This window comes from Arvicanthis niloticus, chromosome 17 (genome assembly GCF_011762505.2).
Source record: "Arvicanthis niloticus isolate mArvNil1 chromosome 17, mArvNil1.pat.X, whole genome shotgun sequence".
NCBI lineage: Eukaryota > Metazoa > Chordata > Mammalia > Rodentia > Muridae > Arvicanthis > Arvicanthis niloticus.
This window is the reverse complement of record NC_047674.1, coordinates 19033447-19061083: the sequence shown is the minus strand read 5'-3', so window position 1 is coordinate 19061083 and position 27637 is coordinate 19033447. Positions and strand designations below refer to the sequence as shown.

Below are 27637 nucleotides of genomic sequence, written 5' to 3'. Positions count from 1 at the left end.
TACCCAGAGCATGGGTCTGGAAACCCAGCAAGGGGTTCACACTGTCCTGCCGCTACTCAAAAGGGACTAACACCCTTGGCTTTTGCTACCTTCTTTTTTCTTTGTGCATGGGGGACTGGTTGGGGAGCAAGCTCTCCTGTATCCCAGGCTGCCCTCGGGTTCACATACGTTATGGGTGTGTTCCATCCTGCTTCATATATTCTTTTTCAAGAAGAATATGCCTTGCTCTTTAAATGCTTAAATGCTTGGTCATGAGTCAAATACACACAGGAAGACATTTAGTAAAGCTATGTAAGCTATCACTGTCCCACCTCCCCCAAGTGCTCTATAAAACCTGGAAAGATGGAATCTCCGTAGCAGTCAGGCAGAGACCTGCCCATGGTTCAGAGCCCCCATCTCTCTAGCTCCCTACATCCCTTTGGAACCTGAAAATGAAAAACTTTCTTGGGGGTTTCCTAAGCCTGGGATCACAGCCTTGATCCCTTAAGAGCAAGCTAGAAGCTTTGGCAGCTGGGCTGGGTCCCTGCCTCCTTTCAGAGCAGGGCTCTAAAGAGATGATACTGGAGCACATACCTCCAACTTCATCAAGTGCACCAGGCATCAAGAGAGCTCCAGGAAGCAGTTCCTTCTCGGGCGGAAAGCAAGCCCTTCTGACTGCTTACTAAGAGCTTCTCCACTACCACATCCTCTCCTGACACTACTCCATTCACCCCTTCAGCCGTCAAGGCCCAGCACCTACTCTGAGGGACAGGCTTACCCTGGCAGGGGTTTAACCTAAGGATTACAGGTTAACCAGTATATATAGTGGTATATATAGGGTTAAGAGCTAACCCTAAGCAGGGTCAAGCAAGGAGGCAGGGATCAGAGAGAGATCAGAGGTAGAAAGAACAGCTCAGGTGGTCTTCTCACACACAGTGGTTGCTTGGCATTAAGAAAGACCAGGCGTAGGGGTGTCTATGAGGACAAGAGTGGGGGCTGTCTCTGAGGACAGGAGTGGGTTATCTCTGTGTAGCTGAGGTCTAAGGATTGCAGGTAATAAAAGCAGAGGCTTGAAGCCAGTCAGCCAGGAGTAGGAGCTGCTCAAAGGTCACCTTGAACAAACACACTGAACGGTGACATCATATTGGAAGTTGACCAATAAAAAGGAAACCTTGTGTGTTCTCCCAGCTCTTCTTAAGACCCTGATCATCTCAGTGGATGGGGCAGCTCGGGGGCTGGATACAGGTACTGCTCTTCAGGGGCAGAAGGAAGGGCAGAGTAAGAAACAGCCATGCTGAGAACGAGTTGGGACTGGAAGTGGGAATGGGGTGTCTGAGAGAAGGTTACAGGGTCACCAGTAGCACCCTAATTCCTAAGAAAGCCCGGCAAGCCAAGAAAGTGGCCCCACCCCTTTGAAGAGTCTCTGTAATTTCTCCTAGCCAACTTCCTCATCCTCAACCTAGGGTCAGAAGTTCATTCGATCAATAAGCAATCGCTTACTGATTCCCTGCTCTGCAGCTTGTGTACGGCCTGTCCAAGACAGACAGTAGCACCTTTCTCAAACCCAGTGAAGAGCAGATGAAGGAAGAGGACAAGGAGCACCCAACAACCCAGCTGAACATTCAGACTCTTCATCCTCATGGTATATGTAAGTTGTCTCCTTTAAAGAGTGTGTTTGAGGCAGGGAAAAGGCTGGCGTTGATAACAGCATCATCCTGATTAAAGCAACAGGGTCCCTGAGAGGGAGCTCAACAGCAAAGGGAAGGCAGGATAAACTGAGGAAGGAGAAGCAAGGGGAGGAAGATGGGTTAAGGACTCTTTACAGTAGCTGCATGTCTCACCTCTGCTCCAAATCCCAGGTTTGGTCACACTTCTGTCCCCAAGCCCAGATAATTCCCATGAGTGGTCAGACAGCTTAGGAGCACCAATGAATCCCAGCCTTGGAGTCTTGGCCAAGTCTCCAAGGGAAGTCCACTTTCCTGCCCTCTAGGTGGGCCACATCGGCCACCAACAAAGGCTGAAGATGTCCGGCCTCCTTGAGAGTGGTCACATGGGCAGCTTACAGAGAGCAAGGTGTTGGATGTTTCATGTCAAGGCAGGGACAGCAGCTGCTTAGAATGCTCCTCCCTCCTCTCCCTTCCTGGAAAGTTGACTGCGAGCTCGAAGGAGGAAGTTCTAGGTGTTCAGACATCTGTGTGAGACCTGCCTGTTCTTGTGTCATGACGGTGGCTGATTCTCTCGGGCTCCTGGCTTCTTCTCTTGATGTTCTGCCTATTACTGCTCCTGGCTATGGTCATGTCTGGATTCCCCTGAGCATGCAGATGCAGACAAAGCTAATTCTTCACACCTGATGGCTGTACTGGTGCTGAAAGTCCACAGTATCCACAGGGGGGCCTTCACAATGAAGGAAGGTTCTAGAAAACATAGACTTCAACCAAGGCTTCTCCTGCTGCTGAATTCAGAGTAGGAAAAAAATACTTTATGTTGACAAGGTCGTCACAGTGGGAGGGAAGCCCACTGGGCCCTTTGGTACCTCCATGCCACCTACTGCATGAAGCTTTCAAATATCTTGCATACATAAATCAATGCTCCTGAGTTAACACCACTGGCTTCATCTTCTTCAGCTTCTACTAGAGCTGAGGGAGGTCTGACTTGAGGTGGAAGAGAAGAATCCTGGGCTGAGCCAGTGACTCCGCCTCTATGTAAATGCAACACATTTTCTCATCTCTGATGCCACCTCTGATCCCCTTAACATTGCCCCAAGTCACAACCACCAACTCATTTTTAAAGGAAATTTAATTGTAGTTTTTCTTTCATCCATCTGTCCGTCTGTCTGTCTGTCTGTCTGTCTGTCCGTCTGTCTATGTTTAAGACTGAGTCTCTGGGTAGCCCTGGCTGTCCTGGAACTGGCTCTTTAGACCAGGCTGACTTTGAACTCACAGAGATCCATCTGCCTCTGCTTCCCAAGTGCTGGGCTTAAGGGTGTGCGCCACCGTACCCAGCTAGCCTAGTTATTCTCGTTCTTATGGACATGGAGGGTGGAACAGGTAGTGAGCCCCTTCAAAAGCTAGATTTTCTCTTTGTGTTTCTGTTGCCTAAAGCAGCCCGTGTGCACATGCTCACCAGAGCCATGTTCCCCTGTGCTTCAGCTGCTAAGTTTCTATCTTTTACTGTGGCCTTCTCTCCTCCTTCATCCCTCCCTACCCTTCTTCTATGCATGCATATTTTTTCTTTGGCTCTGTTGCATAGAAATCACTAATTCTGTTACAATACCTTGTACTTCTGTTCTCACAAAGGTTTTATTCCCTTGGGCTCTTTAACAACGAGAAAGTCTTCAATCTTAGTTAGCTTTACTGCAAGCAAATACCAAGAAAGGCATCTTTGGTGAAAAGAAGATTGACTTGGGCTTACTCTCAGACGGCCCAGTCCATAAGTACTTGTCTCTATGTTTCTGGACCATGAGGCAGAATCACCATCATGACAGTGGGACTGTCTGGCATAAGCTTTTCACCTCACAGTGGACAGAAAGCAGAGAGAAAGGACCCAGGTCACCATACAACCTTCACACATGTCACACATGTCACACATGTCACAGGGCACCACTTCCTCTCCCTAAGCGTCACACCCAAAAATAGTGCCACCATCTGGGGACCAAGTATCCCCCCAACACACAATGTAGCAAACCCTCCACAGACATAGGAACTCAGTTATTCACTTCCTTCTTAGGTATCTTTGACATAATCTTGACTTTTTTTAATCTTGAGTCGGAGGGTAGGATCCCCCAATACCAAGAACTAGACAGTCAGGGTTATGGGGAAGGTTCCCTGCCACTGATGTGGGTTCAGTATGCCAGTACTTGCTTCCTGTCCCAGATGTACCCACTTCTGCTCTCTCTCTGATGTCATCAAGTATCTTTCCCACAGACCTGTTCTAACACATTATTTAATCTTCATCTTTAATCTTAGTTAGCTTTACTGAGTCACCTTGACTGCTTAAGAAGATGTCATTGAGGGTGACAGCTCCCCCACCATGTCCTAATGATTAGGACATATGACTAGGCTATGACTTTGGGGGCGGGGAAGTCAGTTAATTCTCCACACTATCTAGGACAGGAACACTACAAGTGGCTTCATCTATAGAGAAGGGACCTGAGGCAAAGAGCTCAAGTGACATGTTGTAAATATGCATCATCCATGCAGTGGATGCAGAGCTGGGCTTGGACCCTCTCGGGTAATGGTACCTGAGATTCTAGAACTGTGTCTGTGAGCAACACCCTGCATTGAATCCTTCCTGACCCCAGGAGGCAGGGTGATGAGCGGGCCCCACTCTGTAGATATGGCAATTCACACCCTGAGATTCAGTTGCCTATAAGAGCCCATTAAGAAACTAAGCACTCTGCTAGGTTGTAAGCTGAAGGAAATGAAGTTACTGCAACAAAAAGGCGTGTGTGTGTGTGTGTGTGTGTTGTGTGTGTGTGTGTGTGTGTGTGTAAGAGAGAGAGAGAGAGAGAGAGAAGGAGAGAGAGAGAGAGGAGAGAGAGAAGGCATGTGCTCACATGCATCTGTGTTCAATGCAGCACTAGTCACAGGGTAGACATGGAATCCACCTGTGTCCATCAATTTGCCTGATTTCTTCCACCCACATCTAGAGTGCCATGCAATGCACTTATCCTTTAACCTTCACAGGCCTATAGCCAGAATCACACACATACTCAGATGTGCTGCACACACAGAGACACACAATCATACACATGTATCCATATACACAGACATACGTAGGGACATACCTTAGCCCAGAAACACACTTTTAGAATCAAATATATACCCAAACACACACAAACACACACACACACACATGAACCCAGACATACACATAGACATATTCAAACATACTCTAGACTGGAGACATTCAAACACACACACAACTAAAAATACACACATGCTCTTGTACACACATGTAGGAAAAAACACATACAAAGGCACATGAACTCGTACACAGACATACTCATGCTCCTGCAAGCACACCCAAAGATGCAGGCATGCAGGACCTGCACAACAGCAGTCATCAGGGAGACAGAAAGTCAGAAAGTTACACACACCCTCAGTAAGGCACACCCTGAGCCCACTCACCCACTCGTGAACCCTGTGCAGCTAATTATCACCTATCCTACTGCTGAGCTCCTGGTCCTTCTCAACATGGCACCTCCCAAACCCTCCTCATCAAGGCACTTCATAGGAGAAAAGGGACCCATTACTCAAGAGACACCCAGAGGTGTTGGAGTCAGAGTCTTGCCATCTTGACTTGAGCCAGCTGCAAAGACCAGCAAATGGCCTTGATACCATGTGGCACAATGCTACGGTGTGACCCCAGACCTGGGGACTACTTCACGATACAGCTGGACAAGCTGAGGGTGTCCTTCCCGAGGGTACTTGGAAAGTCTTTAGCCTCTAAGGCTTCCCAAGAGCCACAGACCCCATAAAAGCAGCCAAGAAAGAAAGCTTATGGGTTATAGTCTACAAGGAGCGAAAACCCCATTGGGGTTCATTTAGATGGTTCTTTTGTATAACAACTTTATCAGGATTTTAGCCATAAATAATAATGTAAAATAAAATAACTTAAGTAGAATTTTTATTATGATTACAACTGTACAAATAATAAGCACTTGCTAGATTGTAAGTATTTGATAGATTATAAATATTTGACAGATTAATAAAAAATCCACAAGGGGAAATGTTAGTGCTGAGAAGAACACATTATGGTAATATTGGACATTTTCCCCCTATTTCTATAAAGCAGGCAGACAGCACGATGCAATAGAAATCTACCAGGACGCAGAGGATAAAGTCCCCACCTCTCTCTTGCTGAATATCTTCATAGAAGAAGAGTGGAATTTGGTGACTGCATTTGTCACCAAGGACATTTTCTCACTAGCCTGCCATTTTACCAAAGCCAACATTCAGCTTTGGGTTTTAATTCTGATAAAAACCAAGAGTGGGCCTGGGGTGTGTTTAACTCAGTCGTATTTTAAGTGCTTAGTACACACAAGGCCTCGGATTCTGTTTCTAGCACTAAAAAACTGAAAATAATGAATTGATACAGTTATCAAGGCCCTATTCTGTGCCCAGCATCTGGAACTCAAAGGAAACAGTCTTCATACTGAATCTTAGGAAGATGTCACCTGGACTCGGTGTGCAGGAGAAGGAAGGAGTGTGGGCTCCAGGAGTGATTTGGAGAATCCAGGGCCAAGCAACCAACTTAGGCATGGCAGGACCAAGAGAGCTGTGAGATTCTAAGTTCTGATGCAAAGACTAGGTGGGCTATGTGGGAAATGAGGAAAAGGGGCATGTGGGCCCAGGATTGGGCTGGGAAGAGAGTAGCTCCAAGGATTTAAAGTTCCTAAAGAAGACGCTCCGCCTGTACAGTGAAACCGTGGGATGCAGAAAGGCTTGGAAGTTACCATTGTAAGGGAAGAAAAAAGCTCATGAAATGTGTGTGGAAAGTGACCATGAAGCAAACTCTGGGGCAGGGGAAATGGCTTTGTGGGTAAAGGTGCTTGCTGCCCAGCCTGAGCTAGCTCACTGAAGCCCACAGGGTCAAAGGATAAAACTGACTTGCACAGGTTAGCCTCTCACCTCTATATGCCACTGTTCTGTGAACATAACACAGTAAATAAATAAATGCTTTTGGAGGAGAGGACAGGGTTTCTCTATGTAGCCCTGGATGTCCCCTAACTCACTCTGTAGACCAGGTTAGCCTCTGCCTCCCGAAAGCTAGGATTAGGGGCATATACCACCACTACCCAGCAACCTTAAATTTTTAAGTAGCAAAAAATCTAGGTGCTGAGACAGTGGCTCAGTGGTGAAGTGTTTGGCTAACAAGCATTGGACTTTGAGTTCCATTGCTGGTGAAGAAGGAGAGGGTGGCGCAACATTAAAGAGATTGACAGAGATGTTAGAACCATCAAGGTGGAAGGACATGGGTCAGACACAAGAGAACCTACAATTCACCAAGGCCACAGGGGGCGTCTTAGTTTGGGTTTCTATTGCTGCGATGAAACACCAGAAACAAAATAGCAAGTTGGGGACTAAAGGGTTTATTGGCTTACATTTCCATATCATAGCCCATGATTGGAGGAAGTCAGGACAGGAACTCTAGCAGGGCTGGAACCTGGAGGCAGGAGCTGATGCAGAGGCCATGGTGGGATGCTGCTTCTGGCTTGGTTTTTCTCACTACCATTTTGCCAAAGCTATCTTTCAGCTTTAGCTTTCATTTCTGATAAAAACCGGTAAGAGACCTGAGGTGTGTTTAGCTCAGAGGTATTTTGAGTGCTTAACACACTAGCTGAAGATAACTAACCAACATGCATTGATTATTGTTTCCCATGGTTTGCTCAGCCTTCTTTCTTATAAAACTCAGGATACCAGCCTAGGGATGGCACCATCCACCATGGGCTGGACCCTCCCCCATTGATCACTAACTGAGAAAGTGCCTTACAGCTGGATCTCATGGAGGCATTTCCTCAACGGAGGCTCCTTCCTCTCTGATGACTCTAACGTGTGTCAAGTTGACACACAAAACCGTCCGGTACAGGGAGATTCCAGATGAGGCGGTTGGCAGGTGTGAGAAGGAGCTAGAAGCATCTAATCTGAGGAACAAACCTGAAGGCAAGCCAGTGGACATGCTGTACCTGGGAGGGGAATGGAGGGACATCATGTTGATGACTGCACCGTACACATAGGTTCAGGATTCGAGACTGCCTTAAAGACCAAGGAGAACAGCAAAAATGTGGATGTCAGTCCACAAAACTTCATCTTCAAGAGCACTTAAGGCCGGGCTGCTCCCTAGGTGTGCTTGGTAAGTTACTGATCAGAACTGAGTCGCTGGAATTCCATTGGGTAATCCTCATGCCTTCCAAGACTGTTCAGATGCTGGACTGGATGCTAGGAGGCAAGTGATCAATTCTTACAATGTTGCTGCTGCTTCTGTGTGAACAAAACTGGCCTGATTCACTCTAAACTGAACTAGATTTCTTAAGCCAAAGATTGTTTGTCCAGCCATCCTTGTTTCTTCTTAGTCTTCTAAGCAGTATATCAATACACTTGAAAATACAGCCAGCTTCTTTAAATAAAATGATCTTGTATTTAAGTTGGGTCTTATGAATGGAAATATAAAAGTGTGTCCCATAATAAATTAGGACGGTAGTATTTTATTTGGTACTGGGTAAGCATGTGAGCTATTGAACAAGTCCCATCTCAGGTATTCAGAGCAATGTAATGCAGCAAAGACCTCACCTCCTCTAAGAAGAACAGTAATATGCATTTCTTGAATTGTGTCAGCTATGAAAATGGGTTTCACCAAAACCACGAAGGAAAATGGGGGAAATTTGACTCAATAGGATGATAGAAATATTTCCTTTAGTATTTGGTTAGACTCACTCTTGTACTAATAGTGTAAAACATCACACACACACACACACACACACACACACACACACACACACACACACACACAAGCTGGTTAACAAAGAACCTCTTTTTCCTGCCACGGAATGAGGCTTTTTTTTTTTTTAAAGATTATGTAGTAAGGATGAAGAGATGGTTCAGAAGTTAAGAACGCTAACTTCTGTTGCAGAAGACCTGGTTTCAGTTCCCAGCCCCCACATGTGGCTCATAACCATGTATACCCACTGCGACCTCTGATAGGCCTGCACATACATACACTCAGGCACACACAAAGACACACAAACTGTTTATATTATATTATATTATATTATATTATATACTAAGATTGTGTGGGGGCAGTGTACCTCGATGGTACAGTGCTTGCCTACAATATGTGAAGCCATCGGTTCAATCCCCAGCAACCCATAAACTAGGCACAGAGCTCCACGCTCACAATTCCAGTACTCAGGAGACAGAAGCAAGAGGCCAAGGGTTCAAAGATATCCTCAGCTACAGAGTGAGCCTGAGGCCAGCCTGACACACATAAGACTCCATCTACCAAAAAAAAAAAAAAATCAAGACAATCTAATGTCTTCTGTCCCTTCTCAAATATGTGAGATCTTGCTCTATTCTCATATTGCTCTGAGAGCTGTTATTTCCCCATGGCTATTCACTTGAAGGAGAGGCAGGGTCTAAAGTGACTGTATTCAGTGAATGAAGGTTCCAGGTGCTCGTTTGGAGGGTCTAGAAAACAGGTGATTCTCTCCAGAACTCCAAGGAGGCCCATGGAGTCTGGAGCTTCCCATCCAGCCACCGCTGTACACTGGGTACCCATGCGCTGTTTGGCATTGCCTGGCACTCCCTCCTGTTCTCTTTAGACTTTGGAAGGATGCCTCTTGTGAATGAAAGAAAACAAAGCTCCCAGTTGCATGACTTGTTCCCAAGAGCGTGATTCACAAAAGCCAGATCACTCTGGTGTCTTGTAGAAAACTCCAGGAGATCCGTGGCTTCTTCCAGGGTTCTTTTAAACATTGTTTCTGGATTGGGGAGACTGTTCAGTCAGTGAAGTGCATGAGGATCTGAGTTTGAACTCCTAGTACCTACATAAAAACCAGACACAGTAGTGTGTGTGTGTGTGTGTGTGTGTGTGTGTGTGTGTGTGTGTGTAGTCCCAGCATGAAGAGTGAAGGATGAGACAGGAGGATTTCTGGAGCTCACTGAATATCCAAGCTAGCCAAATTCATGACCCCTTGCCTTCACATACACACACTGCCACACACACACACACACACACACACACACACACACACTACTGTGCCTAAGTTCCCTTTGAGAAGACAGACACTAAATGTTATCCTTGCCTTCCCACCAGTGAGTTCCATTCAGATGATGGCGAACAACAGGGAAGACATGGTGACTGTGAGCAGTCCCCACCCCGACACAAACTTCTCTTTTATCCTTACATCAGCCCTTGGGTCTACCGGAGCTTCTGAGAACCCAGGGCTTACCTTTGTCCTAGGCCATGAGTGAGGGTGTAGGACCTGGGCACTGAGTGGCAGAGTATCTTTGATGGCTACAGGCATGACTGTGGAGGGAGTTTCCAGCCTGTGTAAATGAAGTGGGAAGGTATACCCAAACTGTGGGCATACTTTTCATAGACTAGAGTTCTAGACAAAACGAAAGTCGAGAAGTGATCCGAGTACCAGCATGTGTTCCTCTCTGCTTCCCAACGGGATGCAGTATAACCAGCCACCTCAGCTTCTGCTACCTTTCCCTGCCAAAAGCTTGCACCAAGCTCTCAAACTGTGAGCCAAAGCCAACCCCTCCATTCTTCAATTGATTCAGTCAAGTGTTTTCTCACAGCGATGAGAAAAGCAGCCAATGCAGACCCCCCCAAAAAAGAAGTCTAAGCCTGTCCCTTTACCTGAGAGAAAAGAGAGAGACCAGGGGTGCAGACAAGGGTACGTACCAAAGGACACAAGGAAGAGCACAGGTGAGGCCAGGTGAGCCAAACACGGCAAACAAGAACATGGCAGCCCAGCCGACCTCACTGAAGACATGAGGGGACACCATGAGGAGGTCCTGGCTGTGAGAAGACACACCCTGCAGCCATCACTCTGCGCCCAGGCTGAGTAGTAAAGCAAGCTCATTTAAGCTGGGCAGTGGTGACTCACTCTTTCCATCCCGGCACTCAGAGGCAGAGGCAGTTGAGAGTCTGTGAGTTCAAGACCAGCCTGGTCTACATAGTGAGTTCCAGGACAACCAGGGCTACACAGAGAAACCCTGCCTCAAACAAAACAAAACAAAACAAAACAAAACAAAACAAAACAAAACAAACAGCTCATTTATTCAAATGATACACCTTAGTTCGGGTGCAGAAATGGGTGAGGAGGGGCTGTTACTCCTCTATGTAATTAGGAGACCCAGAGCCAAAGTATCTTTGCAGACTCTGGAAAGAGCCAGGATGGTTCCCGCTGAAATCCTGTGATGCCATATTGTGAAAGGTGAGTGCCAATGGACTCGAGCAGACACGGCCTCCTGGGGGCTTACTCCTTGGCCTTTGCCTAGACAAAGACCCTGCAGCCAGATGGAAATAGAAAAAACGGTCTAACTACCTAACCAAGGTCTTGTTTGCAGTAGGAAGAGGCTCTTACACTCTGCACACCATGCTTGACATTAAGACTCTGAGTTTGGGACTAGGGATATGATTCAGTCAGTTAACAGCTTGTCGTGCTAACATAGGATCTGAGTTCAGATCCCCAGCACCCATGTAAAATGCCAAGGATGACAGCCTGCATCTATAATCCTAGCGTTGGGAAGGCAGAGACAAACAGATCCCTGTTACTTCCTGGCAAGTCAGATCTGCTGAATCGATGAGGGTCCAGTTTCAGCGGGGACCCTGTCTCAAAGAGCTAAGGTAAAGGCAGTTGAGGAAGAGACCAGGTATCACCCTCCGGCTTCCACATGCATGTACATCATGAACACATGTATGAACACAAACATGTGCATATTCAAACACATGCACGGTGCATGCACAGAGAGGGGGAGAGAGGGAGGAGGAGAGGGAGGAGGAGAGGGAGACAGAGAGAGAGTTCAGAGCTCATGGTTGGTGTCATCTGATGGACTGTACTCACTTCAGGACTCAACAGCAAACTCAAGGCCATCAGCCAGTGGGATCAAAGGTCGTTAGCTATAGGTGCAGTGAGCTCTGAGGAAGACCCAAAATAGCTGGCTGTGTCTTGGGGCACTGACTTTTAGCTCTCAAACAGGTGGCTTTCAAGACTGAGACATGTATGTGTACAGGGGCTAAAAGGAAGCAAATATGGACTCTGATACACAGTGGTCTGGGGTCGAGTTGTAATACACACACACACACACACACACACACACACACACACGAAGTGACAGCACCCTGTGCCTGAGGGCTAGTTCTGAAGGGTCAGCCAGGGTTCCCAGGTTCACCCTTATAGGGCAACACTCCTGAGGTGTGTGGCTGGCAGACAGAAGAGCAGAAATAGGTCCTCTGGCCAACTGTCTTCCCCTGCTTCAGGCCTAGGAAGCACTGGAGGCAGGGCTTCAGGCCTAGGTTGTATATGACACTTCCAGGGAACAGATTCAGGATCATGTGGAGTACCTAAGGCTTAGAACTTTCTCCTGAGCTGTCCTGAGGGGAGCCTGCAGCCACTCCAAGGAAGCAGAAACCCCACCCAGAGCTGTCTGGATGCTACAGCCAGCCACAGTTGTCATCCGAGGGCCTGGAAGCCCCGGTGAGCAAGAATCCTCTTGCCAGACTGAACACAGGTCTGTCATCAGAGGGTCCTGTCCACTCCCCAGGCCCTAGACACCCACCCTGGGCTCTCCTGTGTCCCCTGGTGTTTCCAGGGCCCTCTGCCATTGCATGCTGTGTACCCATCACTTCCTACACTTCCTTTCTTTGGGGGCACCAGGGCCCTTCCACCTCATGACTTTCCCCTGTGGGTAAGTGTCTTACTAAGAGGAACTGGACTGTGATCAGGGAAAGCTCAAGGACAGATGTGGTTGCAGGCCTCCGCCCACTCTGAGTCATGCATCTGTCCCCTCCCTGTCCTGCAGGTCTCAGGTTGAATATCTCTCCCCAGAAGGCCTCCCTGGCCCCTGGCCCCTGACCGAAGAGTCAAGAGGTCCCCGCCCTCACTTCACAGCTCACCTTCATCTTTATACAAAATGTCAAGGACTTGGTTAATCTGATCTGTGTCTCTACACTATGGAGACACACTCCAACGGCTGTCATCTTTCTTGCTTGATAAATATGGAAATGAGCTTAGAGCGTATTGAGTTGGCCATAGAAAGATGGCTTTTAGCCTATAGCCTAGGGGAAGTCTGGCATTGTTGGGGTGGTAAGTCCCCAGCCTTTACCCCAATACCCTGTATCAGGGCATTGCCCATGAAGCCTATGATCTGAAAAGGGAGGCCTCAGGAGACTAGTTTTGGGGACTAGGGAATACATAGCTACCCGGGTTACTGCCCCTTCTAGGTAAATGGGGTGGGAGGGCTGAGAAAAAGAGGACCCTAATGGCTTTTCTGGGAACCTAAGAATAGCCCCCCAAAGAAGTTACTCAACTTTTTTCAGTCTGTGGATAAACCTCAAAATATCACTTGCCTAGTGACCAGGCTAGACCCCTCAGATGTAGAAAACTCACCATGGGGAGAGGGCTGCCTAGTGTTCCTGGGCATCTACATGGCAGCAACCCATCATGTGCCAACCCCAGTGCCCAGCAGGCACATCGCTCTCACAGCATCTAGAAACCCAAGTGTCCGCTGGTGGGAGATACCCAAATTCCCAGAGAGGGAGATGGCGGGAGGAAGCAGGTAGGCAGATGAACCAGAAAAGTCCAAAGGAAGGGAAGGCCAAAGGAAGATTGCAGCGCAGAGGGCTAGGAAGGAAGGGCAGAGCTCCAGACAGGGCGCCTGGTTCTGTTCCCTTAAGGCTTTGTGAAGAAAGGGTTATGCATTGAAGAGAGGAAAGAGGGAAGTGGTGGGGAAGGGAGAGCAAATTTTGGGGAAGGAAACAAAGAGAGGAAAAGAGAGAAGAGAGAAGAGAGAGAGAGGGAGAGGGAGAGAGACAGAGGAAAGGAAAAAGACAGAGAGAGGGAAAGAGAAGAAAGAGAGGAAAAGAGAGAAAAGGAGAGATAAGAGTCAAAAAAATTTCTGTAGCACAGCTGTACCCATTACAGAGATGGGAACACTAAAGTTCCTACTAAAGTCTGGCATAGTCAATGCTCGGTCCAGAGCCGGAACCAGGCCCCTGTACAACCTGAGTCTGACAATACCAGGCCCTGTCTTGACCCACAAGACTTTATGGATGGATCACATTTTAGACTCCCCTGGGAGCTCGGTTGATTGTTGCCTTCTGCAGTGGGTTGAGGGAAACAACCTCACCTCTCCCACAATCCATCCACATGTTGAGCGTTTGGGAGATGTCTGGGCTCAAGAAGTTCCTGCAAGAGTCTGTCCCAGGAAGGATAAGACAGGAATGGGCATTTCCCAGTGCCCACCGTTCCCATCCTCTTTGGCCTGAGAACGGTGACATGGGTGAGCATGCTCAGTGAAGACACCTTCCGTTACCATTGGTCATAGCAGCATCCAAGCCTACTAAGTCCGAGGAAGAAGCTAGAAAAGATGATGTTAAATCACTCAGGGCCGCATATGGGACAGGCAAGGCTTCGGCATGAGGCGGGACGAATCCTCACCTGCCCACATGTGACCTGATGCAGTGTTTGGGGGACTTCAATGACACGGATTCCACAAAACAGCTCTGTCCTGAGAGTGGAGTCTATGAGCTGACATATGCACCAGCCTACGGGCACCAAGAAAACTCCAGAAAGGGAGAGCGCCTGCAGAGGGAACCCAGAGAGACTTTGATTCCAGTAACTATCAAGGGTTAGTGCAAGGGACACTCTCAGCAGAGATGACTGTGACTCGTCACTGGAGAAGACTGTCAGGGTGAAAGCAAGAAGGTGTGTATGTATGCAGAACCGAGGCTCACTCACTCTCCTGTCATGAAGGCTTCAGCTGGGAATTATATAATCTGAGGGTTTCTGAAGGCTTTGTCACAGATAGAGAGTAAACATCTTCATCACAACTCTCTGGGTCCAAGCCACTGTGCCAAAGATCCCAGAGAAGGGGCTCACACCTCCCCTCAGGGTGAGCAAAAGTCTTTCTTGATGCATACAGGGGACAGGACAGACGCTGCACTGGGCTTGCCCATGTGACAATGAGCCAAGCATCAACTCCCTGTGATGCATAGTAAAGAACCTGAGTGTCTATAGCCTCCCTGTGACAAGAACAAGCTGCCTGCCTGTGTTTCTTTCCTGCCTGACTCTGGGACTCAGACCTTGTTGATGTCCCTTTAAGATAACAGGAGGACAGGACATACAGTATGCTAATGCAGGCAGAGGCTAGGGGATTGAACTCAAATGTGTATGGGGGTGAGGGTGTGCCTAGTTCACAGACAGAGGAGGCACAAGCAGTGCCACTGCTGTTTGAGGCAAAGACAATGGAGGGGGTTTAGGCAGGTGCTGGACGGGGGAGGACTTAGAGGCAAGCGCCAGGAGAGATCTTGGCTATTTCCTGTGCACTAAGAATGGGCTCCCCAGACAGGCAAGCAGCACAAACCTGTAACCTTGGTACTTGGTAGACTGAGGCAGGAAGGAATGAAGATTTTTGGGTCAGCCTGGGCTACATTGCAAGCCCTTTGAAGAAAAAAAAACAATGCAATGAAAAGAAAAGGAATGTGGGAAGAGGGTGAAGGGCTGGGGCTGTGATGTTCAAAATGGAAAAAGGTTCACATAAGAATAGAAAGTTCTAGAGATCTATTGAACTGAACAGTGAAAGCTGTTAACAGTAAGTCTATGGATCTGACAATTGTTCAGAGCAGCTCTCAAAAGTCTTCAGTGGGGAAAAACTAAGCATGTAAGTTGTAGGGGTGTTAATTAGCTTGATTTGATCATCTCATGGCAACACGACACCTCTGTGGTGCACTGTAATGCACAAATGGCTCAAGGTGGAGAAGAAGATGGGCCTGCATGTGAGCCTGGGATGGGAGGGCTGAGTGAGTGGGTGTGTGGTAGAGACTGATGAAACAAGGTTCCCAAAAGTTGATGGTCAAGGAGGCTGACCTAAGTGGATGAGGTGTGGAGTGGTCCACAACGCAGGCAGGTTCCCATTGCAGCCCCCACACAGAGTACCCAAGTTGGGAGGAAAGGGCAGCCAGAAAGACTGGTCTGCGAAACTCTAGGACCCTTGGGGGCTACAAGACAGGGAGCCAGCACTGTAGACACTGTGATTCTCTGGGACTCCACTGGGGTTCTTTGGGACATTCCTCCAAAGTGAAAGAAAAATCTTAGCAATATCCTGTTATGGAACTCCTAAAGTAGATAAGAATGTTCCCAGGTTTGAGCTTAACCTGGGGCTACCTGATCCAGGTTCCCCCTCTGTCCTTACACACGCATCTCCAGAGACTGTCAGCTGTCATTACTACCTCTTCAACTGCTGCCAAGTAGAGCACCTACCTACCTGGCCAAGTCCTCCGTTTTCCAGCCACTTCCTCTTGGCTTGAACCACGGTTATTTTGTGGTGTGGGTCTATTTTTATTGCGGTAGATCTCTGTTGTTTTAGGTATGTGACTGGGAAATGGGGGTTGCACGGGGTGTAATTACTGATATCAGTGACAACAGATAACCTTGGCAGAGACCAGACAAAGGCAGAGAACATCGTTAGATGCACTGAGACAGCAAACCTCCGGCCCTGTCAGCTGCTCTTGAACTGTAGCCAGTCAACTGGGAGCTTCCAAGCCAAGGGCAAGAATGAAACTAAAGAACGCACTGGCAATCTAGAAGATTGCATCCAAGTTGCGAGGGTAATAAGGGGTTCGATTGTCTTTTTAGCTGATAGAGGGAATAAAACCGGTTTCATATGCCCTGCCCCTTGCCCAATAAAGCTGAGTCTCTCATGTTCAGAGTATTGCTGTGGTCAGCTTTAGCTTGTCATTCCCAAGCCCTTTGTAAAGAAGTGTGAATAAGCTACAAACCAAGCTTGCAGCAATGAGAACCTAGTTCTGAGCTGGCCTAGGCAAGAATTCTCTGCATTTCACCCAACAGGCACAGGCAGCATGGCGTCCACAGCCCAGGCTTCCTCTGTGTCATTTGCTCTTTCCTGTGCTTGGCAACCACCTTAGCAGTGTAGGTGTGACCCCTGACAGTGGTATCTTCAAGGACTCTCTGGCTGCTCTCACTGGCTTCTGACCCCCACCGGGGTCTTCTGTCATCTCTCTGCCAGCCTTGATATCTGCCTGTCACCAAATGTTGGACCTATCACCAGGGAACACAAGGCACCACCAAACGATCCGGACATTAACCTGCCTAACTAACCTGATTAACCCTTTTTACATTGCCCTCCCCCTAACCCCGCCCACACATCCAGGCCTCTAGGTAACTCTCTTCTGCTCCATAACCGCACTGCCCAAGAGAAGCAAGACAGATCGGAGGGCCTTTAATATTGCTTTTAATTATTGCAAAATAATTTCTTAAAATTGATTAGCCAGGTGCAATGATACAAGTCAGTAATTCAAGTGCTTGAGAAATACAGGCAGGGGGATCAGTAGTTTCAAAGCCAGCCGGAGGCTGCATGTAACTGTTTCAAAACACCAAGGAAGAGAAAGGGAAGGGGGAATAAGCATTGACAATAAGCCACAAAGACAAGGAAACAATCCCTCATAATTTTAGACCCCCATATATCAAATAGAACTCACTTTCTTGAGCCTTTGGGTTAGTCTTTAAGTATGCAAAGAGACGTTGACAGGCACATGAAGAGACAACTTTACCTGCCTGTTTTCACTTAAGGCTATATACATATTCATTCTGCCAGGTATACAGGTCTGTTTTAACCATTAACCAGTTATAAATCATTTTTCTTTCCTCTGGGACCATTGTTTTGAATGTATTCCTTGAAGGGGAATCCTTGTGTTAACGGACACTAAGTTATTTGAGTCCTTACATACCACAAGAGATCCTTCTTTGAAGGAAGGAAAATAATCTTCCCCAGTTCCCTCTGCCTCTATCACTGTTTCTCAAAGTGTGACCCAGGTACCCATGAGGCATTCCTGGAAGACTTTTAGGAGACCCACAAGGTTAAAATCATGTTTATAACAGTACGAAGACAACATTGGCCTTTTCCTCTCTCTTCCTCTTATGAGTGGGATTTTCCAAAGGGCACATGATGTGTACCATCACAACAGATAAAATGTATGTCCATTTTTTTTTTTTGCTTTGGAATTTGTAATTATTTTTCACTAAAACACTATCGTCTGGAGGCTGGAGAAATGACTGAGTGACTTAGAGCACTTGTTGCTCTTTCAGAGAACCCAAGTTCAGTTCCCAGCACCCCAAGATGGCACACGAACATCTACAACTCTGGTTCTGGAGGATCTGAATCCCTTTTCTGACTTCCTTGGGCACCAGACACACAGGTGGTCTACGTACATACATACAAGCAAAAAAAAACATTCATACACATAAAATTAAATAAATGAACCTTTTAAAATTAAAAACTATTGGGCTGTAGGGATGGATGGCTCAGTGGTTAAGAGTACTGACTGCTCATCCAGGGGTCCTGAGTTCAAATCCCAGCAACCACATGGTGGCTCACAACCATCCGTAATGGGATCCGATGCCCTGTTCTGAAGACAGCTACAGTGCACTCACATACATAAAATAAATAAATAAATCTTAAAAAATTTAAAAACTACCATTTATGGATATATTCAAAGTCTTCTGGGTTTATTTCTAAAATAGAAACACTGATAGCTAGACTCTGCATAAGGAAAGATGTTAGCCATCTTCCCACAGCTTAAGGGGTCTGGAGATCACACAGTTTGAGGACCACTGGCTTGGGGAGGTCCTGTGATGAAATGTGTGAAGGAGAGTTCACCTGGATATGTACGAGTGGGGTTTTCCGAAGGCCATATGACAGGCGACATCAGGAGTCTCAGACAAAATGCACAACTGACTCTGCTCTCTGGTCCTTGTTTGTGTTTTTCTCCCACCTCATGCCCCTCTTCCCAACCCCTCCTTTGTTTTTCTTTCTTTTTTTTTTTTTTCCCTCTCCCTTTGGTCTTTCAACTCTCATAACAAAAGCCTCGGAGATAACAAAACATTCCCTTCTCCCTTTGAACTGAATTGTTCTTTCACTACTAAACAGAAATGGGGTGGCATTTGAAATCATTTTCATGATTACTAACCCCGTTCACAGTAAGTAACATGTGTATTTTTAAACACATCTCACACATAACCATAGAAGTGAAAATGAAAGATTTCTTTTCCATATCAAGTTGGCAGAGATTTATCAAGTGGGTGCCTGCCAGCATTAAGCTCTCTGTGGTTTCTAGAAGGCAATTTGATAACCTGTACCGAGAGCCTCCGAATCAGCCTGTGCCTTGATACAGAAGAGCATGCTTGCTCAGTACCAGTTAGAACTTAAGACTTGACTGGACTCCTGCGACCTGAGAATAAGATAACTCCCCTCCCTTTCATGGGGCCCACAGAAGACTCTTAGAGGACAGACAGGATTCCCAGACCTCAGGCAAAGGAACACCCCATTGAGACCCAGGGATGAAGACAGAAAGCCATGGCTCACAGGGAAAGAAAATCCTGTTCTGGGACCAGCTATGGTGCCCAGAGCTGCATACTTAGTAACCATGCCTTTTCTAAGCCTTCAGTCATAACATGCAGATCCTTAAAGGTGCAGCCTAGAGAGAGGTGAGGTGGCTCAGCCTGTAAAGTCTTTGTGCAAAGATGAGGATGTGAGTTCAGGTCCCTAGGACCCTTGTAAAAGAAAAGTATGCCTAAGCAGGGTCTATGTTCCCAGTACTAGGGAAGTTAGAGACAGGAGGATTCCTGGAGTTGGCTGGCCAGCACACTGAGCTGAATTAATTAGTGAGCTCTGGGCTTAGTGAGAGTTTAGTCTCAAAACACAAAACAAAACAACCCAAATAAACTAACAAGCCAAACAAACAAACAAAAATATTGAGCAATTAAGAAAGACAACCAATCATTTCTGGCTTCCACGTGCAGGCACACGTGTGTGTGCATGTTTTAATGATCCACAGAAAATTGTTGCATGACCCAGAGATGGTCACAGCCATCCTAAGCTTTCTGCGTGACCCTCCATGGCCCCCTTTGAGCGAAGCCCTCTGCTTTTCCGGTGGCTCTTCTATCCCTCCATGCCCTCTCAGAGTCCCATCAAATCTACAGTCCACTGGCAGCTACAAATGTCATGGGCATTTCTGAAGTCTGGGAGCCACAGAGACACAGGGAGTTCACACGGCAGAAGCATGTGCTTTGGTTTATCTGGCAGGCATCTCCACTGCCAAAATGGCCCATGGCCTCCATGACACCAGCCCAACCGGGCAGTGGATGGCCCTGAGTTGTGGCCCTGGCCCCAGCTTGTCCAACCTTTGGATTAAAAATATAGTGATTTGTTAAAGCCAGAAGGCAAGTCAGGCACCTCACCATTCACCATCAGAAGAGAACCTAAGGCTTTAGCAGACTGTAATGAAACCATTAAGAGGCAAGAGTAAGCAATGCCCATAAGAAGCTTGATTAAAAACCTTGAGCTTGAGTCTGAAAAAATGAAAAAAGCAGAGAGACTGGTTGTTCCCCGGGGCTTCTGAAACTTGCTGCCCCAGGGGAATCCCAAGGAGAGTTATCAGACTTGAGGGTTCAGAAGCATGATACACCAACCTGGATGAGCAAGTCATGTCAGCTGGGCTCATTTTGAGGACCTTGGCTTCCAAAACTGCCAACCCACTGGCTTCTGATCAACAGGGTTTATCTCACACAAGCCAAGGCACCCAGGAAGCCAAATCAAAACCAGATGGCTGAGGAGCAAGTTCAGTGACTCAAGAGTTTCACAGACTCTGCTATGCAGCCCCAGGCCTGAAGTGCCCCAGAAACCACCCTGAACAGTGCTTCAGGCAAGTCAAAAAGTCCATCCTGGCATCAGGCAACCTGCAAGCATCTTTGGACCAAGTCCCATAGTCTTAGCCCTACCAGACTGTAGCCTACATGGAGAGTGCACTGCCCAGGACAGCCTTTCACAGACTTCTGCAAGGGCATACTGGCTGGTTTTATGTCTACTTGACACAAGTTAAGAATCATCAGAGAGGAGGGAGCCTCAGTTGAGGAAAGTATCTCCGTAACATGGGGCTGTAGGCAACCCTATAAGGCATCTTCTTAATTCGTGATTGATGGGGAGGGGGCAGCCCAATTGTGGATGGTGCCATCTTGGTGTCCTGGGTTCTATAAGAAGAAAGGCTGAGCAAGCCATGTGAGCAAGCCAGTAAGCAGCGCCCCTCCATAGCCTCTGCATCAGCTGCTACCTCCTCTGGGTTCCTACCCTGTCTGAGTTCCTGCCCTCCCTGCTTTTGACGGTGAATTGTTATGTGGAACTGTGAGTGAAGTAAACCCTTTCCTCCCCAACTTACCTTCATTCATGGTGTTTCATCACAGTAATAGTAACCCTGACTGTGACAAATGGCATCCAAACCTTTGTTCCCTCCTACTCTGGAGTCACTTTATCATCTGAAGGATGACACTCTCAGGACCTGCTGCTTCCTGTTGCGTTGTGTTTAGCTTTTAGAACACAGGCCTAGTTCCCTCTTTTCCGTGATATTGACAAAAGCCTCAAAGGAGTTTCTGTGTCCTGACACATCTCCTAGCCTATTAGTTCCTAGGTCAAAAATCCCTAGACCCTGGAGTTTTAGCTGTGGCCAGCCCTGGCCCTTGCTGGCTCTGGGGTTCTTTCTGAGAAAGCAGACTTTTTCAGAAGGCTGTAAATACCCACTTCATACAGCTGGCAACAGGTGCCCAGGACCAAAAACAAAACAAAACAAAAAAAAAAAAAAAACAAGAAAAGAGGTCTGAGAGCAACAGACAAAGTACAATAGCCAGAACCAACCAAGCGCTGAAGGCGAGCCTACACCTGCAGAAAGTAACTTCCCTTCCCGTTTTAGAACATGGAGAGGACAGTAACAACCTTTGCATCGTGGAGCTGCCACGAGGAGTCAGTGAGTCAATATATAAAAGGCACGCAGAGCGCTGTCCAGGCTGTGGAAGCTCTTACTAAGGATCGGCTGCTGGGTATCAATGCCAGCCTGCCACAGAGAAGAATTACCTGAAGAACAGTCCTGGTTACTTCAGTTGATGTGGGAAGACCCACCCCCAAAGTGGGGCACTCTCTGGTAGCTGCTCAGATTTCAAAAGGGCAAGGTAGAAGGCAAATCATTTGCCTCTGTTCCTTGGCCTTCCCTCTTGCCAACATACCTTCTCCTAAATCAGGACCAGCTAAGCTTCTGTCCTGGACCAAAGACCAGCAACTCTCTAGGAACCCTCCATGTTTTTGATGCCAAATTAGGACTGCTGAGGTACTCAGCCTCAAGGACCTAGCAATTCCAGGGTTGTCAGTCTCTCAGATGTGGAGCAGTTATTGTTACTATTTCAATATTAGCTGACTTAATAAACTCTCTATATATATACATTTATATTCACATATATTTCATATTCATATTTATTCATATTTAATTCATTACTATTTAAATATTTATATCAATCCATTCACATATGTGTTTTATATATATAATAATTATATATATTATATAAACATATATGCATGTTTATATTCATCCTATTAGTTCTGTTACTCTGAGGAACCCCAACAAATGGATATACTTTGGCAGCTTTTTTTTAAAGCTTTAGTGTTTTTGAAGTTTCCCAAATACTTTGTGTTGGAACTTCAGAGTCGGAAAATATTGTATATGTAGCACACCATTCTTACAAACAAACAAACAATATAAGAGCTGTTATTCAATTCCTGCATTCTTTTTTCCTGAATCTGGAATGCCCAGGGAAGCCTTCTTATCCTCTATGAAATCTCCATCAAACAATTTGAACTGTCAAGTGAGAAGAAACATTGTGGCAAGTGAAAAGAAACATAGGGCTTTTGTTTCCTTTGGTCTCTTTGTGTTTGTTTTGTTTTTAAAGATAGAATCGTGTTATATATCCCAAGCTGTCCTGGGACTCACTTATGCAGTCAGTCTAACCTTGAACTTGTGATCCCTCCTGCCTCAGCTTGCTAAGTGCCATGTGCCACTCACTATGCCTGGTCAGAGGCCACTTGTTGCAGCTGCCATTAGAGACGGATTCATCTTTACATTTCTCCTACTGCCTGTATCCCTTTATTGTGTGACAGCCATTTCTTCTGTTATTAAGTGCTGATAACTTACCTCATTTCTCCTTTCCATAAATGCCCATCTCTGTGTACTTTGAGTGGCAATGATTAATTCCCAGTACACCACTGGGATTATTGAAAATAATATAAACATTCCTATATTCGTAGTGATTTTGTGTTATTTTCAGAGGCGGCCCAGTAGATAGGTCTTAACTTCCTGTTTTCTGTGGTTCCTTAATGTGACAACCACTCTACAGCCTCATTATGAGTAGGTGTGACAGTTAATCAGATGTTCTTACACACACACACACACACACACACACACACACACACAAAGACTTCCACACAAACTCTTGGTTCCTTATATATGTGAAATGTCCACAACCTAAATCCGGGCTCTTTCTTGATACACATTCTCTTCAATCAGTGACAATATTTGGGAATCTATTAATCACTGGCTCAATGGGCTATCCTTCCAACTATCAAGCAAACCAAGTGCAGTTCAAGTACAGAGACCATTACCCATCTGCTGTGGTAGGTTAGATGTCCATGAAGGAGTTTCCTATAGGCAGAAAAGATTACGGTGGCATCTTTAAACCAGAGGTTTCCTGATTTTCCAAAAGGAAGCCTAAAGGCAAAGCCAAGGTCAGCGCTTTTCCTAGAATTCATCTGAAAGCAAGGTTTCACTTCTAATACTTTTACTCTTTTAAAATTACTTTTCATTTGGGGTGTGTATGTGTGTGTGCACGAGTGTATGCACATGAGTGTGCGTGTATGTGTGTATGTGTGCACCACAAAAAGAGAAAGATGGTGCCTATGCCATGGACTGGGTACAGAGGTCAGTGAATAACCTGGGGAATCAGTTCCCTCCTGCCACCATGTGGGCTCTGGGGACAGCAAGCCCACTTAGCCTCTGAGTCATCTCCCAACTTCGTTCTGTTTGTTTTTGGTTTTTAGAGTTTTTATTTTTTTTTTTGTTTGTTTGTTTGTTGTTTTGTTTTTCAAGACAGGATCTCTCTGTTAGGTAGCCCTGACTGTTCTGGAACTGGCTATGTAGACCAAGCTGACCTTGAACTCACAGAGCTCTACTTGACTCTGGGACTAAAGGCATTCACTACCACAGAAAAGATGAGAAACAAATGACTGTTTATTTCCTTTTTTTTTTAAACCAATTGCACGTGTGTGCATGCATGTATATAATATAATGATTACAAATATAATAACCACAACACTATCACTCAGCATGGTTCAGGAATTTGCCATGAACATAACACTGGTGATTTTTCATTTTTAGACAGGGTCTGACTGTGTAGAGTAAGCTGGCCTCAAACTCTTCCAAGGCTTTGTCTCCTACTCTGTCTATTGACTGTTGCTCCTAGAACTGGGTTAAAGAGCTCCACGTTCATCAGCTCATTCAGTTACCACCAACTACCGTGAGGTAGAAACTGTCATTGTCAACTGGCGGCGAGGAGACTGAAACACACAGAAAGGCAGCTTGCCCGAGGTCACTCAGATCCTCCTGACCTGAGAGGCCATGCTCCTGACCAGCCTGACCCCAAACCACTGAAGTATCATTTTCATTTACACGGATAGTGACCACAGCAATCTTGATCGACAGCTAATGAACTCTTCGACCTTCCCCCTGAATTTTAGCAACACACAATTTAAAAAACCCAGAGAGTGTGTGACGAGGCGCTGATTGGAGGCTGGAATCCGTTTTACCTCTCCATGCTCCCCTACTGGTCTCATGGTGAAGGTCTACAAGACGCTCAATCGAAGAGCAAAGGAGGGTTGGGAACATTCTTAGAGGTGGATTGACGTTCAGGAGGTGACTCTTCTGGGAGTTGTCACAGTATTACCTATCAGTGTGAGAGCCAAGATCACGGGGTAACCGAGCCCATGGGCTAGCAAGCTCAGCTGAGCCATACCAATGGGACAGCAAACGGAGGGGAGTGGATCCAATTCACAGATGGTCCGTTTTTTCCCCAGCTCTACTCTTGAACTGGGTCTCCATTGACTTTAGGCAACCATCAAGGTCATGGTCTGAGCTCTGAACAGCAGATTGTTTACAAAGTCAGAACAAGACAGGGAAACACACAGGAAGCAAGTGTTGAGGATGAGATAAAAATATGCCGGGTGGAAGAGAAGGAGGGGTAGCCATCAGCCAGGATGGTCCGATGCAGAACAGGATGCTGGAAATTCAAGAAATTTCCAATGTGGTGTTGGGGGGAGAGAAATTTCCAGGCGAGGATGAGGCAGGAGGGTCATGAGCTTGAGGCTAGCATTGAGACTCTTATTACAAAACAACAACAACAAAAACAACAAGAGGAAAAAGAAAATAAAAATTCTAGGAGGAAAGTCAAAATTACAGACCAGACAATCACTGCTCTACAGACTGTATACAATTCTGGCCCTTTGAAATTTTCTATTACTTACTTTTCTTCTCCATGTCTGTATCTATATAACTTGTATCAGACAGAAGCAAAAAAAAAAAAAAAAAAAAAAAAAAAAAAAAAAAAGTCTTTGAAAACCCAAACTATATAGCAGGGAGACAGTCTCCTTAAGAAACCATATAGAGTTCTAACTGACAAAAACCAAAAACAAACAAACAAAAACAGCAAAAAGCCAGGAAGCCATTGGTTTCTTCTGTCTTCAGAAGAAAGAAAAGAAATAAAGCCAATTGCAAACCCAAACATTCCCCCGGGATTCCCTCAGAGAACTAAAGGAAAAGACCTGAGCATGGGGGACGGGAACACAAACACTCATGACTTACCAAAAGGAGAAGCCACGCTGGAGCCAACAAGAGCTGGTGTAGCTCTCACCTGGAGAGTGGGCAGTCACTGGAGGCTGGGTATGGGCTAGTTTAAGAGCTAAAACAGGCTGGGATCCAAGCCTAGGGCCCTATGCTTCTGGGCATTTACTCCAGAAGCCAGATCAGACTGGTTCTCAAGACAGGAGTGAAAATCCACAGGCTTCAGGCAAGGGGAGGGGAAAAGTAACCCTTTCTTTCACAATAAGCCCAGGGAAAAGTAACCATTTTCAAAGTCCAGTACATTCTGTGCTCCTGACTGAGGCCTGCTGTAAAGAAAGACTACTTAACAAGAGCCTTATCTTCCCAAGGAGGTCAGGACAAAACCGCAGCTCCAACCTCTTCGGCTTCCCAGTCTCACTTCGGGACAGAAAAAGAAAGGCTAAGAGCTATTTCCAAGGGTCACATCCCAAGGGCCCTAGCTAGCCCCCTGAGAGTTATCAGAAGGTTCCAAAACATTGCCTTAAAGTGTTGGCTCCCTTTGGACCACCATTGTAATGACCAAAACCTGGTAGCTTCAATGATAGAGATTTATTCTCACAGCATTGGAGCCTGAGGGTTCAAAACCAGGACATTGGAAGGGCCCCATTCTCTGAAGATACCTAGTGGGGAGTCTTGGCCTTTTCCTGGGTTTGGGAACATCCTGACCATCTGCAATATTCCTTGGCTTTTACCAAAGAAGAGACAAAATTTTACCTCTACCTTTGTGATAGTTAATGTTAATAGCCAAGATGACAGAATATGGATTTATCTAGGAGACAAGCTTCCAGGCATACCTGTGAGGTATTGATTAGTCTCCGGGCATGCCTGTGAGGGATTCATTGTCTTGATTGGGTTCACTGAGGTGGAGAGAGTCAACCTGAAATTCTGTCGGATCTTTCCCAGGTTTGTGTGCTAGACTGCACACAAAGGAGAGAGCTAAACACCAGCACCGTCACCCTCTCCTCCCTGACCACAGACGCTGCCTGACCTGATGCTTCATCCTTCTGCTGCCTTCACTTTCCTGCCAAACTGTGAGCCAAAGAAGCTCCTCCTTCCTCAAGTTGCTTTTGTTCAGGATAGTTTGTCACAGCAACAGAAAAGTAACCGCCACAGCTCAGGGTTCTCAGTTGAGCCGGAGATTTAAACTCTGACTAACATGAGTAGATAAAAAAAAAAAAAAAAAAAAAAAAAAAAAAAAAAAAAAAAACCTACATAAGCCAGGTTGCGTTGGTGTAAAATTTTAATCCCAGCACTTGGGAGGCAGGGGAAGGCAGATCTCTAAGTTCAAGGCTAGCCTGGTCTATAGCATGAGTTCCAGGACAGCCAGAGATACACTGAGAGACCATGTCTCAAAAAAACAAAAACGAATAAAATAAGAGTCCTTAGAAGGAAATTGTCTGGGTCCATTTTGTTTGCTGATAACAATTATATAGCATACACTGGGTAATTGTTAGAGCATCACAATGTATTTTTTATACTTCTGGAGGCTAGAAAGTCCAAGATCAAAGTGTTGATTGGTTTGTAGTCTGCATCCAAGATGATGCCCTGAAATGTGAGGCTTTTTCATAACAGAAATAGCAAAAGAAGCCCCTCCCCCAAATCTCTTCTACTTTAGCATTGACCAGTTCATGAGGGTGCAGTCCTCAGGACTCAAGCATGACCCACTAGACCCCACCTCGTAACACTGGGGCTACACTGGACATCCAGATTCTAACACATGAATCTGAGGGACGCATTCAAACCACAACAGGACTAAAGACCCAAAGAAACAATTAGACGTAAGCGGCCATGTACTGACCGGGGCCAAGAATAGATAGAAAATGGCCTAAATATGATTAGGCTGAATGAAAATGAGGGCATGACTGCTCCTAGGTATGGTTGAGGAGAAGGCTTTTACTGTAGATATGAGGGAGAGCACAGCCAGAGGCACTAGGAAGAGTCCAGACTGAACAGGGCCATGAGAGGAGAGAGCGTGTGAACAAGAGAGAAAGAAAAACTGACCAAGGAAGGAGCTGCAGACCAAGAAGCCAAGAGACCCAAGAGATCAAGAGAGACTATAGCCGAAATGTCTGGGTTATATAGAAAACAGAGAAGCTGGAGGGAGGGAGGCGAAGCCCAGTCAGGAAAGGTTTAGGAGGAGGGGGGCGGGGTGAGACACGATGGG

The 27637-nt window shown here is 46.4% G+C and overlaps 1 protein-coding gene across 2 annotated transcripts in view; it reads right to left on the bottom strand.

Annotated features, from left to right (window-relative positions):
• The window catches only part of Gpr55 (G protein-coupled receptor 55), a 44937-nt gene extending 19342 nt beyond the window's left edge, over nucleotides 1–25595 (bottom strand). The window contains exon 1 of one of the 2 annotated variants that reach the window (XM_076914877.1): nucleotides 25456–25595. The gene's annotated coding sequence lies outside the window, so the exon portion shown is untranslated. Of the gene's footprint in view, nucleotides 1–1820; nucleotides 2398–25455 lie in introns of those variants that run through there. The other variant, XM_076914876.1, reaches the window with a different exon arrangement.
• Nucleotides 25596–27637: the final 2042 nt, after the last annotated feature.